Source organism: Cornus florida, unplaced genomic scaffold (assembly GCF_030987335.1).
Source record: "Cornus florida cultivar Cherokee Brave unplaced genomic scaffold, ASM3098733v1 CherokeeBrave_3.0.0_Hap2_Chr04, whole genome shotgun sequence".
In the NCBI taxonomy this organism is placed as follows: Eukaryota; Viridiplantae; Streptophyta; class Magnoliopsida; order Cornales; family Cornaceae; genus Cornus; species Cornus florida.
This window is the reverse complement of record NW_026775574.1, coordinates 94,729,820-94,745,060: the sequence shown is the minus strand read 5'-3', so window position 1 is coordinate 94,745,060 and position 15,241 is coordinate 94,729,820. Positions and strand designations below refer to the sequence as shown.

General features: G+C 33.4%; 1 pseudogene; it reads left to right on the top strand.

The window, feature by feature from the left end:
• The first annotated feature begins 1,038 nt into the window (after window positions 1-1,038).
• LOC132305389 (protein NRT1/ PTR FAMILY 6.3-like) lies at window positions 1,039-11,130 on the top strand (annotated as a pseudogene).
• The last annotated feature ends 4,111 nt before the right edge of the window (window positions 11,131-15,241 follow it).

Here is a 15,241-nt window from a genome sequence, read left to right as displayed (position 1 = left end):
GAGATCTTTCTTTGGAATCCTAATCTTGAGCACACCATTCTTCAACACCATCGTGATATCCTCCACCTTGTAGTAGCCCCGAGGGATTTGGATGTTGCCGGAATACTTCCTCGGATAATACTTTCTCGGATAAAACTTCTTCTCATGCTCCTTGTCCACCTCTTCCTCTCCGTTCATCTGCAGAGAGTTACCATCAACCCACACATATTTCAACTGATCCAAGGGTAAAAAATAAATCAACCAAAATAAATCCAATAATTAGAGCCATCATCACATCCAATCTAGATCTAAACACATGCACATACAAAACCTAATTATAGAACCTCTGAATCAATTAATCCATTTTAGATACATACAAAACCTAATTGTAAGAAACTTTGAATCAATTAATCCATTTCAGATTGAATAATCATTTTAGTACATCCAACAAGAACATCTAACCAGCTGAAGGATGTAGATTTGTACGATAATAATTAGAAAAACAGAAAAACCTAAATACAAAAATTTAGAAAGAGAGAGAGAAAGGGGGATGTGGTATACCAGACTGACCTTGGTTTGGAGAGTGGTGTTCACTTCGTTAAAGACACATCGGAGGTTAGCGAACTCCTTGCGAGCCTCAGCTAAGAGAAAAGACCGAGAGAGATAGAGGAAAGAGGAGAGACAGAGAGAGAGATTGAAGAGTGAAGTCTGTGAACTGTGAAGAGAGGCGCCGTGTAAGAGACTAAGAGTATGACTGTATGAGATATATTTTCATTATTTTGTATAAAAGGCTTAAATCTTAATAGGGTTTCTTATGAACCATGAAATGACCAAAATGTCCCTTAATAATCAGGTCAAAACAGGTTATACGGGTGACACATTTAATTAAACGGGTCAAAACGGGTTAAACGGGTTGAGCCATAAAACCCGAACACAACACGTTTAACTAAACGGGTTATTCGTGTCAACCCGTTTACGACACGAACCCGTTTATAATAAATCCATTACCCATTTAACTCGTGTCGTGTACGTGTCGTGTTAGCTGGTCGTGTCGAACTTTGTCACCCCTAATTAGTCCTTCCACAAGTAATACAGCCCCCTCGATCTCCCCCTCTCTCTCTCTCACACACACACACACACTTCAAACACTGCTCATACAGAGAAAAAAAAAAAAAAAAACTAACCACAACAAATGGCACTCCCTGAAACACAAGGGACCACAACCGTGGCAGATGCCTGGGACCACAAAGGCAGTCCAGCCCAGAGACTCACCACCGGTGGGTGGACCAGTGCAGCCATGATTCTAGGTCTCCAAACTCACTTTCTCTCTCTACCCACTTTGTTGTCTATTGACGCGCACACAGTGACACACACAAAATAACCAACTCACACAGCTCGATCTGTTTTTCAGGGATTGAGGCATGTGAGAGGTTAACAACTCTTGGAATAGCTGTTAACTTGGTGACTTACTTGACTGCTACAATGCATCTGGGGAATAGGTGGTCAGCCAACACAGTCACCAACTTTCTTGGCACCTCCTTCATGCTCTGTTTGCTCGGCGGCTTCTTCTCCGACACTTTTCTTGTCAGGTAATTAGTACTCTCACCTTGTTCTTTTAGGGTTTCATGTTGTTTTTGTTCTACTTTTAACAATAACATTTAGTTAAGATGGTGAATTTTGCATTTGTTTGTTGATTTTTACTACTATTTTTTTTTTTAAATAGGTATCTAACCATTGTCATCTTTACCACAGTTCAAGCAATTGTAAGTACTTCATTACTTTGATTAAATCTCTTTTCTTTCAATCAATGTGAACTCATATGGAAAAAAACGAAGTCTACCCATTTATGTTAGTTTTGAAATCACTGAATCTACATCTTAGAATTAAAATTGGACAAATTCATTTAAATTATGTTTGAAATTTAAATAAATTTAATTCAAAGCCTGAACAAAAAAAATTCAGATTCCATTTGAAGGCACGGATTCATTCATTGTTTAAAATGCAACATTAGGAAAGATCTATTTGGACCATTGGGTATGCAACCAAAAGTGGCAAGAGGACAGTGACAAACGCATAAAATTGTATGAGGGGAAGGACTTTAACAAGAATAATATATAGTGAGATACTATTAAAAATTGAGTGGCAGAATTTTTAAGATTTTAACAAAAAAAAATATTGATAATTTTATAAATAAATTAAAAAAATTAGTAGGACCGGCTGCCCCACCGAGCCTAGAGAGAATATAGGGAGACTTGTGTGTTAGAGTGGGTTACGCCACGTGATGAGCCCAATACAATTTTTTTTTTTTTTTTGCGGGCACGCTACAGGTAGCAAGGCTTGTGGCGAGCACGCTTAATACAGAATTATTATTTTGTTTTGAATTTTTTCTATAATAAAAGAATAAGTCGCCAATCCAGTCAGCCTAATACTAACTCGCTGAGTTGGTCCTTTTAAGGAGAGAGCTAGATCATCCTTGGCTGAAGTGCTCCCTATATATGTTCACATACAAAAGTGTGAGAGTCAAAAGATTTGATACCCATTTCATTTTTTGGGTAAGGATATGCAAATTTTTAAATTTCAAGACAAAATAATAATCAATCAAAGTCCAAAATTCTTACAGATTCTATGTTATGCTTTGGTGATTACAAATTTATAAGAAAAATCAACAAAACTACACTTTAATGTTGTATAAAATGCAAGATATAAGATTGGTTTGACATGCACCCTCATCACTCTTCTTGACATTTAATAGTTGGTATGTCTGTATTTAGGGTGTGACAATTTTGACCATTTCGACCATTATCCCCAGTCTCCGTCCACCAAAATGCACCATTGGCAGCGAGTCATGCACTCCGGCTAGCGGCATGCAGCTAGTGATCTTCTATATGGGACTCAATCTCACTGCCCTTGGCACCGGCGGCCTCAAATCCAGCGTTTCCAGCTTGGGCTCCGACCAATTTGATGATTCAGACAAAAATGAAAGGACCCAAATGACAATTTTCTTTAATTGGTTCTTTTTCTTCATATGCATTGGATCACTTTGTGCTGTGACAATACTTGTGTACATACAAGACAACTTGGGCAAGAGAATGGGGTTATGGAATTTGTGTTTGTGCTATTTTGCTTGGCTTGGTTGTGTTCTTATCGGGCACTAGGCGGTATCGATTCAAGAAACTTGTTGGGAGCCCGTTAACGCAGATCGCCGCCGTGTTCGTGGCAGCGTGGAGTAAGAGGCGTTTGGAACCACTGTCTGATTCTTCCTTTCACTTCAACGTGGATGACATTGCAGATGGAGCACAAAAGAAGAAGCAAATTTTACCCCATTCTAAGCAATTCCGGTCCGTCTTCTTTCATTATATATAATTTTATGTTTAACAATTTTTTCAAACTATATTTTGAAAATTCAATTAAGAAAAAGGTTGTTTTCAGTGTGTTTGGTTTTAGTTTTTTAAAAACGAGGAAACAAAAAACTAATTTCACAGAATTACAAAAGAAAATTATTAGCTGAATTTTTAGAAAGCACTTTGCGAAACCCACAATTAAAAAAATAATTGTACAATTTTTTAAAATTTCAGTTCTCAAAAAATAAAAATTATTCTGAACCACGGATGATTTACACGGCGCTTGTTTCCTAACATACAATGATTTTTTCATCTACCAGTAGTAACACTACAAACCAATGAATTCAACAAATAAAATATTGTGTACTACTTTCTTTGATTCGACTCAAAATGCAACTATACCACTAAAATGATGATTTGGTCTTAATCCAAACTATTTGGCGCAAACCATTTAACCACATGGCCCGAACCTATTGGTAACCACATGGCCCGAACCTATTGGACTTGGGTTCGTTTGGCTAAGACCATTTGACCATATGGTTTGAATTCACTTACTTGCACTCAAGTTGAGAGAGGGAGAGAAGATTTCTTGGATTTGAAGAATAAATCGATAGCAGCCCATGGGTGGGTATTTATAAGAGAAGTGGTGTTTTGTTTGGGCCAATTCGAACTGACAGGTGCAATGAAGACTGGACTGGACTAGACACTTGAGCCGGACAGCGATGCGGGACAAGTATTCCGACAAATCCACTTAGTTATTTCAAACTTATCAAACATCTTATTTTGAAAAATAATTTCTAATTCACTTGGATACGGTTTTGAAAAACTAAATATATCATGCTCATCTACACTTGGATACCAACACATTCTAGACCCAGTAAAACTACTTTGCAAAACCCGCATTTATTTTAGCCCAAACATTGCTTGAACATAATTGAATTTACTGGTTTTCAAAATTAGTTTGAGACACCCTTTTGCCTTCTGGATATTAATTTTCATGTCATCACTGACTATTGTAGTATTAGAAAACTAGCATTTATAACTTTAAAAAGCAAGGAATTTAAAATCAGTTTGTCACCTTTATTGTGGTTCCATAATTGTATGATGATATCATTGGGATGAATTCATAACCGTCTGATTGACATCTTGATTTCGTGGCTCTGTTTTCTGCAGCTTCTAGGACAAAGCAGCCATCAAGGGTCCTGAAATGTCAAGTGACATCACTGTGGTAAATAAATGGAGCCTTTCAACTTTAACAGATGTGGAGGAGGTAAAATTGGTGATTAGAATGTTACCCATCTCACCATCTGGGCCACCACTATTATGTTCTGGACTGTTATGCCCAAATGACCACATTTTCAGTAGCACAAGCTACTACCATGGACCGCCACATGAGCAAATCATTTCAAATTCCAGCGGCATCCCTAACCGTTTTCTTCGTCGGCAGCATTCTCTTGACCGTCCCGATCTACGACCGGGTTATCAATCCAATCGCCGGGATGGTGCTTAAGAACCCTCAAGGGCTCACCCCATTGCAACGCATAGGCGTTGGTCTAGTCATGTCAATTTTTGTAAGAGTTTGGACCAACAAGGGTAAATTATAAGAGTTTGGACCAACAAGGGTAAATATGTAATGTAGGTCAAAGGACCAACTTCTTTACATGTTTTTTAGCTTCCTCTTTTATTGTGCTTGTTGAATGCCTTTGTGCTTTAGTTACAAGGTTGTGTGACCTTTATGTACAAAAAGAATGGAAAAGGAATTGTTGACAGTATGTTAAATGATTTCAGAATAACATGAGCTTTTACTCTTTAGCTACAATCACAAACAAAATATGAGATTTTAAATTACTTAAATTCTCAATCAAGTGTGGATAATTGCTATTGATTCTTTTACGAAGTAGGAAAATATATGCATATATATGTATACAACGTAGCAATAAATCTGTCCTAGTCGGTGAGAATAATTTGGAATACATGTTAGAAAAATGTTGGAATACACCTAAGAAAACATTGTGATGCAAAGATAACGTCTCAACATTTTCGTGACATATATTTTAAACTATTCTCACTACCTGGACGGATTTACTTTTACGCCAGAAAAGATTTTGATAGTTATATGTGTGTATTTTCGTGACATATATTTTAAACTATTCTCACTACTTAGACGGATTTACTTTTACGCCAGAAAAGATTTTGATCGTTGTGTGTGAAGTGTGTGTGTGAAATGTGTGTGTGTGTGTGTGTGTGTGTGTGTGTGAAGTGTGTGAAGTGTGTGTGGGAAGTGTGACATATATTTTAAATTATTCTCACTGCCTTGGACGGATTTACTTTTACGCCAGAAAAGATTTTGATCGTTGTGTGTGTGTGTGTGTGTTAAATCCAAACTTAACAATTGATTCGGGTGTGTGTGTGTGTCATAAACCTTGAAATTTAAATCCAAACATAACAATTGATTCGTGTAATTTAAATCCAAACTTAACAATTGATTCGCGCGCACGCGTGTCATAAACCTTGAAATTTAAATCCAAACTTAACAATTGATTCATGTCCAAATTACAACACCAGAGGAACTGTGTCAATGAGACTCCAACTCATCAACTCACGATTTTTCTAGATGGTTTTTGTCCCCCTTCAACCCCTCCAAATTATGGTATCCGCTTTGGATCTATGAGCCACCGCAGTTTTGTTCTTAAATTTGAAGGTAATGTGCAAAAATAATTTTCTGTTCAAATTTGTAAATAATTCTTTTAAAGTTTATTTTAAGGTTAATACCCATGAACTATCATGTTTTGTTACAAAATGCCCCATTACTTATACTATATTTCATTAAATGATCATAATGACTTTTATTATTGAGTTATACTTAATTTATTTTTCTTATTGAAACAAATCATAAAATAAATTCATACTAATTTGATGACATATTCTCCAATAAATTTGCATAAATTTATCTTTAATTTTTAAAATTAATTATTTTAAAAAATTTTAAGTTGAAAATTTTGAAACAATTTAGTTAATTTCTTAATTTTTCATGAATATATTGCATGAAAGAGATAGTATTTAAAAAAAAAAAAAAAAAAACAAGAAAAAAGTAATTTACTAATTTTGTATGAATATATTGTGTGAAAATAAAGGTCTTTTTCAACTGTAAAAAAATTTAAACTGAGTATATAATAAGTTATATTATAAATAGTAAAGTTTTAATAATTAGTTAATCATTTTAGAAAATGGTTGTTACAAAAAAAAAAATTCTACTTTTATGATAAATTGATACTAATAATAAAATTAAGGTAAATAGCTAAATCACATAAAGCGGGAGCGGGAGTAAGAGTGAATTCGAGAACGAGATTGTAAGAGAGACAAAATTAAGTTATAAGTAATAATAATTTGAGCGAAAGCACGTGTAGAGCGTGAGAGCAGGAGCGTACTCAGAGTGTGAGAGCAACACTTGTTGAGAAGAATTGTATGACTTAGGTAAATAGTTTAAAATTTAGACAAGAGAAAGATAATAAAAATAATTTAATACAGAAATAAAAATTTTAATAAGAAATGATAAAATAATCTTTTACATAAATTTGTATGGGGATTTTTTTGTACTGTATCCTAGATTTTATCCCACAATATCTCAAACCATTTGAAGATGTAACTAATATTTATAAACACTTACCTTACCCAAGCCATGCGGAATTGTTCCGGTTGTAGCTCACTGGCCCACATATAGGTCACCAAAGCCCAAAGCATAGTCAAAATTGATTGTGCTTTGAGCCTGTTTTGTTGCTAGGCCACCTAAGTGCTTTATTTGGGCTCTTACTTACAACCAATAGAGCTTGGCTGGTCCCTTTGTTATTGGGCCTATTACATCATACATACCTCTTTCTTTCTTTTTTTTTTTCTTTTTTTTTTTTTTTTTTAAATGAATTACTTTTTCTTCAGGAAATAAATAAATAAGAGCCCTTTGATACCCCAATGCAATGCATCAGTGTTCTTTAACAGGAGAGAATTTTTTTTTTTTCTCGCATATTTACTGTTTCGTTATCTGTGCAATCAACTAATTATATTCTGTTATATAAATAAAAATATTTTATTTCGTGAGTCATATTATTACGTATCAACATTAAATAAGCTGATGATACTATGTCATCACCGCAACCAAGACTAATTAAGTTTTTCTCCTTATTTTAGTGGATAGCTTCGGTTATTCCATTGATGAAACAAAATTAGAAGGATGTCCAAATAACTCTGTTTTGGATGAAGAAGATGCAATCTTCAAAATCACTATTTTCTATGATACCCATGCATAAACGCAACACATATAGACAAAGAAAAATAACATATATATTTCATTAAGTTGTGAGTGAGTGGAATTAAAATAAAAAGACTTATTATATTATTTAAATTTAACCTAAACTGCAACTGTGATCCAGTTCGATAAACAAATCAAATCTGAAAAATGGCTTATATCTTAAAATACACACACATGTATGTTTATGTAATGTACGATTTCAGCAAACAATGAGAATCACATGTCTACAGACTACACTTACAAGAAGATAAGCTCATAATTAATTAAGCAAGTCCACGGCACCAATGGTATAATGATGGCTTATGGATCCTTGTTACCAACCTGTATGACTTTGAACTAAAAATCAACCGATATAACGATCATATACTTTGATCAACCGACATATACATATACATATACATATACATATATTGATCAACCGATATATATATATATATTCTGTCCTGTTTAATTTGATAATATAAGCAAGTCCTTACTGTCCAAGTGCTTTTAATAGCTAGTCAATGGACATGAAACTACCCTTATTTAATATAGCTTTGTAATATAGCCTAAAACCTCACCATTATTTGTGTGTGTGTATGTGTGTGTCTCTTCTCTATCTTCAATTATATGTATATAGTCTATATAGACATGGTAATATGCATTATTGTTAAATGTTAACGTAGATTGGGCCACTTTTGGTCTCATGCCTGGTGGACTGGCTCTTGGGGCTAATGAAAGAATGTTAATTTTGATACAATTTATTAATGCCATTTGTCATTGATTCTGATATCATTTGGTGGTATAAGCCGTTTTTTAGTGTGAAAAATATGTTGTTTTTGGATAATGTTGCCCACGACCAGAATTATAAAACATTCTATTATAGTCTATAAACGTCCTTATCTTTCTATTTGTTTGAGAATCTAGCAAGGTCATCATTGTTTATTCATTATTTAATTATTTATTATTATTATATATATAATTTTTTTAGAAATTAAACTAGACAAGCAGTCATTATTCACAAGGGAAAAGTACCAAAAAAAAAATAAATAAAACTCATACTATATAAATAAAAAATGTGCAAAAAAATACCCAAGCTATTTAATATGTGCATATAAATTCTTATAATTTGAAATTTTGGAGCATATTGCCCCTGGTCGTCAATTTTGACCAAATTTTTTATTAAAACCCTAGAGTACTCTACAAAAATTTTGTATTTGCAAATTAAAGAACGAAATACGGAGTAAATAATAATTTTATTGATTTATAAAAAATTGAGTACAATCATCTATGATATTCTTTACGAAAGAAAGAAAGTATTAATTGATTCAATCTCCTTTATTGATCGGTGCAAGGGCTTCAAAGTTTGATTTTGAACACATTGTGATTAATTAACTCCTTCCAAATCTTTGAAGAATGAAGAAAGCTTGAATTGATCTCTGATCGAGGACCGTGAAGACTCTAAAGGCGAAGGACCGTGGAGGCTTGATCTCAAACGGTGTCGCTTGGTAATTTCTCAAACTTGCTGAATCACGAGGAAGAACGACACAACTTTAAATGTGCTTGTTATTCTTCGCCTTAAGAGTCTTCAAATTCATTGAAGCTTATGAAGAAATACCCGATTTTGAATGTGCTTATTGTTCTTCATCTGTAGAGTCTTTAAATTTGTTACATTTAAGAAAAAACACTTTGGATGTGCTTGTTGTTCTGCTTCTTCAAGACTTAGGCGTTGAGAGAATGTTGAGTTTGATAGATGTTTTGTATTCTCTCTGATTCTTGATGTTCTCTACTCTTATTTATAGGCTTCATGTAGAGGTAGAATTGTTTCTTCAAATTTGATAATTATTCAATTTATTTGTGATAATTATACTTGGCTTATTAGATAATTAAATTTGACCTATTAACCTAAATTTCATGGTGGGTTGAATTGAAGGTTGACCCAATTATACTTTAACACTTCGTAAATTTTTAATGTCTATAAATACCCCCACTTCAAGTCTTGGTTTTACATTTGGTTGCGAGCATGGTTCACAGTGTTGGCCACAGTCGCCGTATTAATCGCGACCGCAATGTAACGGATTCGAACAAAGTCAATATAAACTGGTCGATACGAATTACATCTCGAACTTGAAAAATGATCGCGTATTGGCTGATGCGTTGTATATCAACTAATACGGCGAACCATGGTTGCGAGATATGAGGACGAGGCTTGTGGTTTTAACTACTACCACTACTTCTTTTCCAGTGACTTTTTTCAAATTTCCCCTTCCATGCACGTACACACTGCCAAAGAATGTCAACTTCTCATAGAATATCAACTTCCCATTACAGACCACTAAAGTGAGAGCATACACAAGTCACATTAGAATACAATCACTGTACGTGCCAGATAGCCTTAACATATATATATACAATCACTGTACGTGCCAGATAGCCTTAACATATATATATATATATATATATATATATATATACATTAGAATAGCCATCTTATGTTTTCTTAATTCATAAGAATATCTAGGTTGAATGAGTGCAGGAGATTGATATCCACAAATTGCACCACAAAGTCTTCAAGTCCATGTTGAATGCAGAGTCACTCCTCGCTCACTCTGCCGTTCCAATCAATGAAAAACAAAACAGTTCACGCGGCATATATATATATGGCCACCAGCAATCCAGCTTCGGAGTGCAGGATGAGTACGTTCTCGATTGTGAACCTGTTTGACTTGGGATTCATTGTTGTCGTGATAAAGCCTAACAGATAGAGCTCGTGATCATCAAAGGATCAATGGTTGGTTATCTCTTGCTTCTTCGTAGTAGAACTCAAGGCACCTTTTGCAGTGCGCATCTTATCATATAGCGAGTTAACTACACTTCTTAACTTGTTGCCAACCAGCCCCTTCAACACGCAATTATTTCGGATCTGATTGGTTAGACGGAACTTTACGATTGAAAGTGAAAGGGAAAGAAAGAAAAAAAAAATTAAGAGCTATTTGGTTTGTAAGTTATGAAAATTTATATGTTACAGTGCTGATGTGATACAATCAACGGATACAAATACTCCACCCAAATAAATGAATACAATCAAAAAGTTAATTCATTTGTTTTGGTGGATTGTTTATAGTAGTTGGTTATACCACATCATTTACAATGTATGATTTCTTCGTAATTCTGAAAATAATTTTCTGTTTTCAAAACAAAAATTTTCTTGGTTCTGTATGTGCCAGATAGCCATATATATATATATATATATATATGTTTTGTAATATCCTTGTAACTTGACATGGGCCATCTTATGTTTTCTTAATTCATAAGAATATCTAGGTTGAATGAGTGCAGGAGATTGATATCCACAAATTGCACCACAAAGTCTTCAAGTCCATGTTGAATGCAGAGTCACTCCTCGCTCACTCTGCCGTTCCAATCAATGAAAAACAAAACAGTTCACGCGGCATATATATATATGGCCACCAGCAATCCAGCTTCGGAGTGCAGGATGAGTACGTTCTCGATTGTGAACCTGTTTGACTTGGGATTCATTGTTGTCGTGATAATGCCTAACAGATAGAGCTCGTGATCATCAAAGGATCAATGGTTGGTTATCTCTTGCTTCTTCGTAGTAGCACTTGGTCACCTTTTGCAGTGCGCATCTTATTATATAGCGAGTTAACTGCACTTCTTTGCCAACCAGCCCCTTCAACATGCATTTTGTGCCGTGCGCAATTATTTAGGATCCAATTAGTTAGACGGAACTTTACGATTGAAAATGAAAGTGAAAGTGAAATAAAGAAAAATTAAGTATGATTTGGTTTGTAAGTTACGAAAAATTATTTGTTACAAAGCTGATGTGATACAATCAACGGTTACAAATACTCCACCAAAACAAATGAATACAATCAAAAAGTTAATTCATTTGTTTTGGTGGAGTGTTTAAGACCGTTGGTTATACTACGTCAGCATTTGCAACATATGATTTCTTCGTAGCTTTGAAAATAGTTTTCTATTTTTCAAAATAAAAAATTTCTTGGTTTTGTTTTGTGAAAACTCATTGTAAAAAAAAAAAAAAAAAAGTTTTTTTTTTTATAATTATCTGAAAATTATTTTTAATTATCTCAATTCTTAAACTGTTTTAAGATATTTTAAACATTTCAACTTTGTCCTTATTTACTCAATTTAAAAAATATAGCCAAATTTTTGAACAATGAGAAAATTTACTCGTTGTGCGCGCGTTATCCTGTTTATAAAATGGTCCCCTATTAAACGGACATAAAAGATTTTTTAACACCTTTAATTTTCTCTTCTTGCTTTTTTCTTTTTTCTTTTTTCTTTTTCCCTTAAAAATACTAATTATTCAAGACTCAACAACTCATTTCCACAATCAAATCTCGTTGTGTTCACTCGGGAGAAAATTTGTGGTTGAAATGCAAACATATTAATCAAGGTAGGGTCTTTGGGATTAATGTGTCAAATATTATGGTGCACTTGATTTTCAAAGATAAATGTTAATTGACTTGTTCGAATCAAATTAATACAGAAAGTGGTGGTGGGGCTTACCCACTATTAGACGACTGAAGAGTATTGGGACTCAATTAATATTGGCTTTTAACAAGAGCCATAACTTCTATAAACCCTTTTTATCAAATTCAATTCAAATGTAATATTTTGAATTTGGCACACATGACATGTTTCCAATTAATATCCTTTTCTTTTTAAGAGAGAGTCATGCCACACCACTCAAAGTGCCGAGCATAAAAGACAAAATTTATTAAACAAGTCTATTCTTAATAATTAATGTTGAGTGATATTTTTTCATAATTTGAGGTTGAGGTTAACGTATCTCTTTAAATGATGAAATTTTGAGTTTTCAAAGTGGGGTGTGTGAAAAAAGATTAAGGTTTACGGCGAGCGTAAAGTGGGTGCGTGAGTTTCATGTAAAAAGGGACAAAAAGAAAAAAAAATCTTTATATAATCCTCATTAATTTCTTTTGGCTGATTTCTAATTATTTTTTCTTTAAGTAATGATACTCACACCCAACACTTGCAGTGAATTATTTAATCGAATAATTTTTAATCAATTATTTATACCAAGTATAACTAAGTAAGAGGCTTTACTCCTTTATTTGTTATAAAATTGATCAATTAAAAGAATATAATTGACAATTCACTGTAATTATTCGATGTAAAAAAATTTTTCCTTTTTCTTTAATTGCACAAAACAAAATTTTTTCTCCTTTTTCTTTAATTGCACGAAACACCATTTTCATTTTGAAAATAACAAACATGACAAATTTTTAGGCAAACAAAATGAGTTAACTTGTGTTCCGCTCAGTCAAAAAAGAATTTTGAACCATATAAAAAGGACCCTTTTCTTTTGAAAGGGACATATCTCAATAATGCCACTAAACTTGAACATATGGACGAATTAATGGGTCCCAAGTGACTTAATTTGATATTTGAACTGTCCTCTATAAAATATTAATAGTAATACGCAGATGCAAGTTAAAGTAACAAATACTGCTATATACATATATATATATATAGAATACGAAGTCTCCATCGAAGTACCAGATATTTAGATTCAAGTTCTTGGCAATTTAAACAAAATCTAAGAATCCAATAGTACTGCGGGCATGTATTCATATATTCCATAAATCTCAAACTAAGTGTCCATTAACAATTGTAATTAATGTATTATTTTTTAATAATATAATCAATTTAACCTTTTTATATTGCACTTGTAAACATCATATCACTATGACCCATTAAAAATAAATTTGATAATTTATTCACTATTAATACAATAAAAAATTATTATATTAAAAAGTTAGATTTTTAAGAAGGGACACTAGTACTAATTTTCTTGTGATCCATCTTGATGCAAATGTTTTCTTTTTTACCAAACTTCAAACAAATTCACATACTCACAATATTACCCGCTAATAGAGAGATTCACCACTCAACCTCTTTACTAGAGAGGAGATTACGCCATGATAATTGAGAGTAAAAACAATAAATCTGAACCCATATTTATTATAGTGAATTATTTAAACTAAATATACATGAGGCCTATACATACAGGTTGACCGAATTTGCAGCCCAAAGTTGTATAGTGTCGGAGTGGGGTATCAAGTCTTTAACACTGAGGCTAAGGCTATTAGCTAATTAGCTCAAGGCTAAGGTTATGAGCTAATCTGCATGAGGCCAAGGCATGCTCAATCACCAAAATTAAGTATAACTTTAACCTGCCTTATAACTTTAATCATTGACTTTGTCCATTCCAGCATTTAAGCATGCTGAGGTTAGGGAAGTGGCAAGTCCAATTAGCAAGGTACTTTGAGTGCATATAATAAGAAGACAACGGAGCAGGTGACAAGTTATCAAGTTAAAGGTAGCACTCAATATTTTGCATTAAATACGACAGTTAAATTACCCTATAAAGGCTCAGCTTTCTTATCTACACGAGCTCATGACAGCTTATCTTCGTTGCATTTACTACTGTATTACATTAATGTTGTAGTGTTTAAACTTCATGTTTCTTTACCAGTTGTAGTTGTTAAACTAAGCATTTACTTTTCGATTGGATTAAGGGTAGATTGTACTTAATTAGGACCAAAGAATTGAAAGCGACCACATCTTCTAATCAAACTTCATCTACTGTAATGGTTAATGACCAAAGAGTTATTTTTCTTTGCATTGTTGTAAGGTCTCTCTCTCTCAGTATCACGCAAAAATATAAAAAACAATTCTTCTCAAATCAGCCGAAATGTTAAAAAAATCATGAAAGGGTCATTTCTGCTTTCCACAATCGCTGAAGTCAGGAAGGTCAAGTTTATAGCCCAATTAAGTGGCTATAACATTAGGAATATTTGTTTGCCTAATTTGCATATCTCGAGCTTAGCTACAAATTGGGACTGATCATAGTCTTGGCACACCTGCAGGTGAATAATGCTTTAGGCCAAACACCTACACATGTAACGACAAGAGTATTATAGACTGAGATATATAAAACAAATTAAAAAAATATTTTAAAAAAAAAAAAAAAAAAGAAAGAAAGAAAAAATTGTCCCAACAAATAACACACACAGGTTACACCTATAAGGGAACTGAGAAATTATTAGATAAATTAATTTAATTCATGCCCTTTTTCAATTTTTTTTTATAATATCATAATATATTCTTACGAATCATTTTTTTAACCGTAAAATTTGTATCGAATGGATTCACCAAATATTAATGGTCAACCATCTAATAATTTCTCTACCTGAAAAAATACATTGGACACGTTGAACATACGTGTATCACAAAATTCAACGGTGGTTCAAAAGGCTGATTCCTTCAAGATATGTACGATACCGGTGAGTGATTAATTCCTTGGTGAGTGGGAGTATTGGAATTCATGATGAAATTCTGATCAATTATAAAATGGCCCACCCTAAGAAATCGACCCATGCACCTTATTATCTGCTACAACTGGTGTATATGTATGTGTATACTTGTCCTTTTGTTGCTCCACCATAAGCTTCTCTTCATGTGAACATTCATGGGGATCCAAATTTCATCATATATATATATATATATATATATATATATATAGGCCGGTAAGGCCATTGTAATTACATTTATAAATTATGCTACCTCC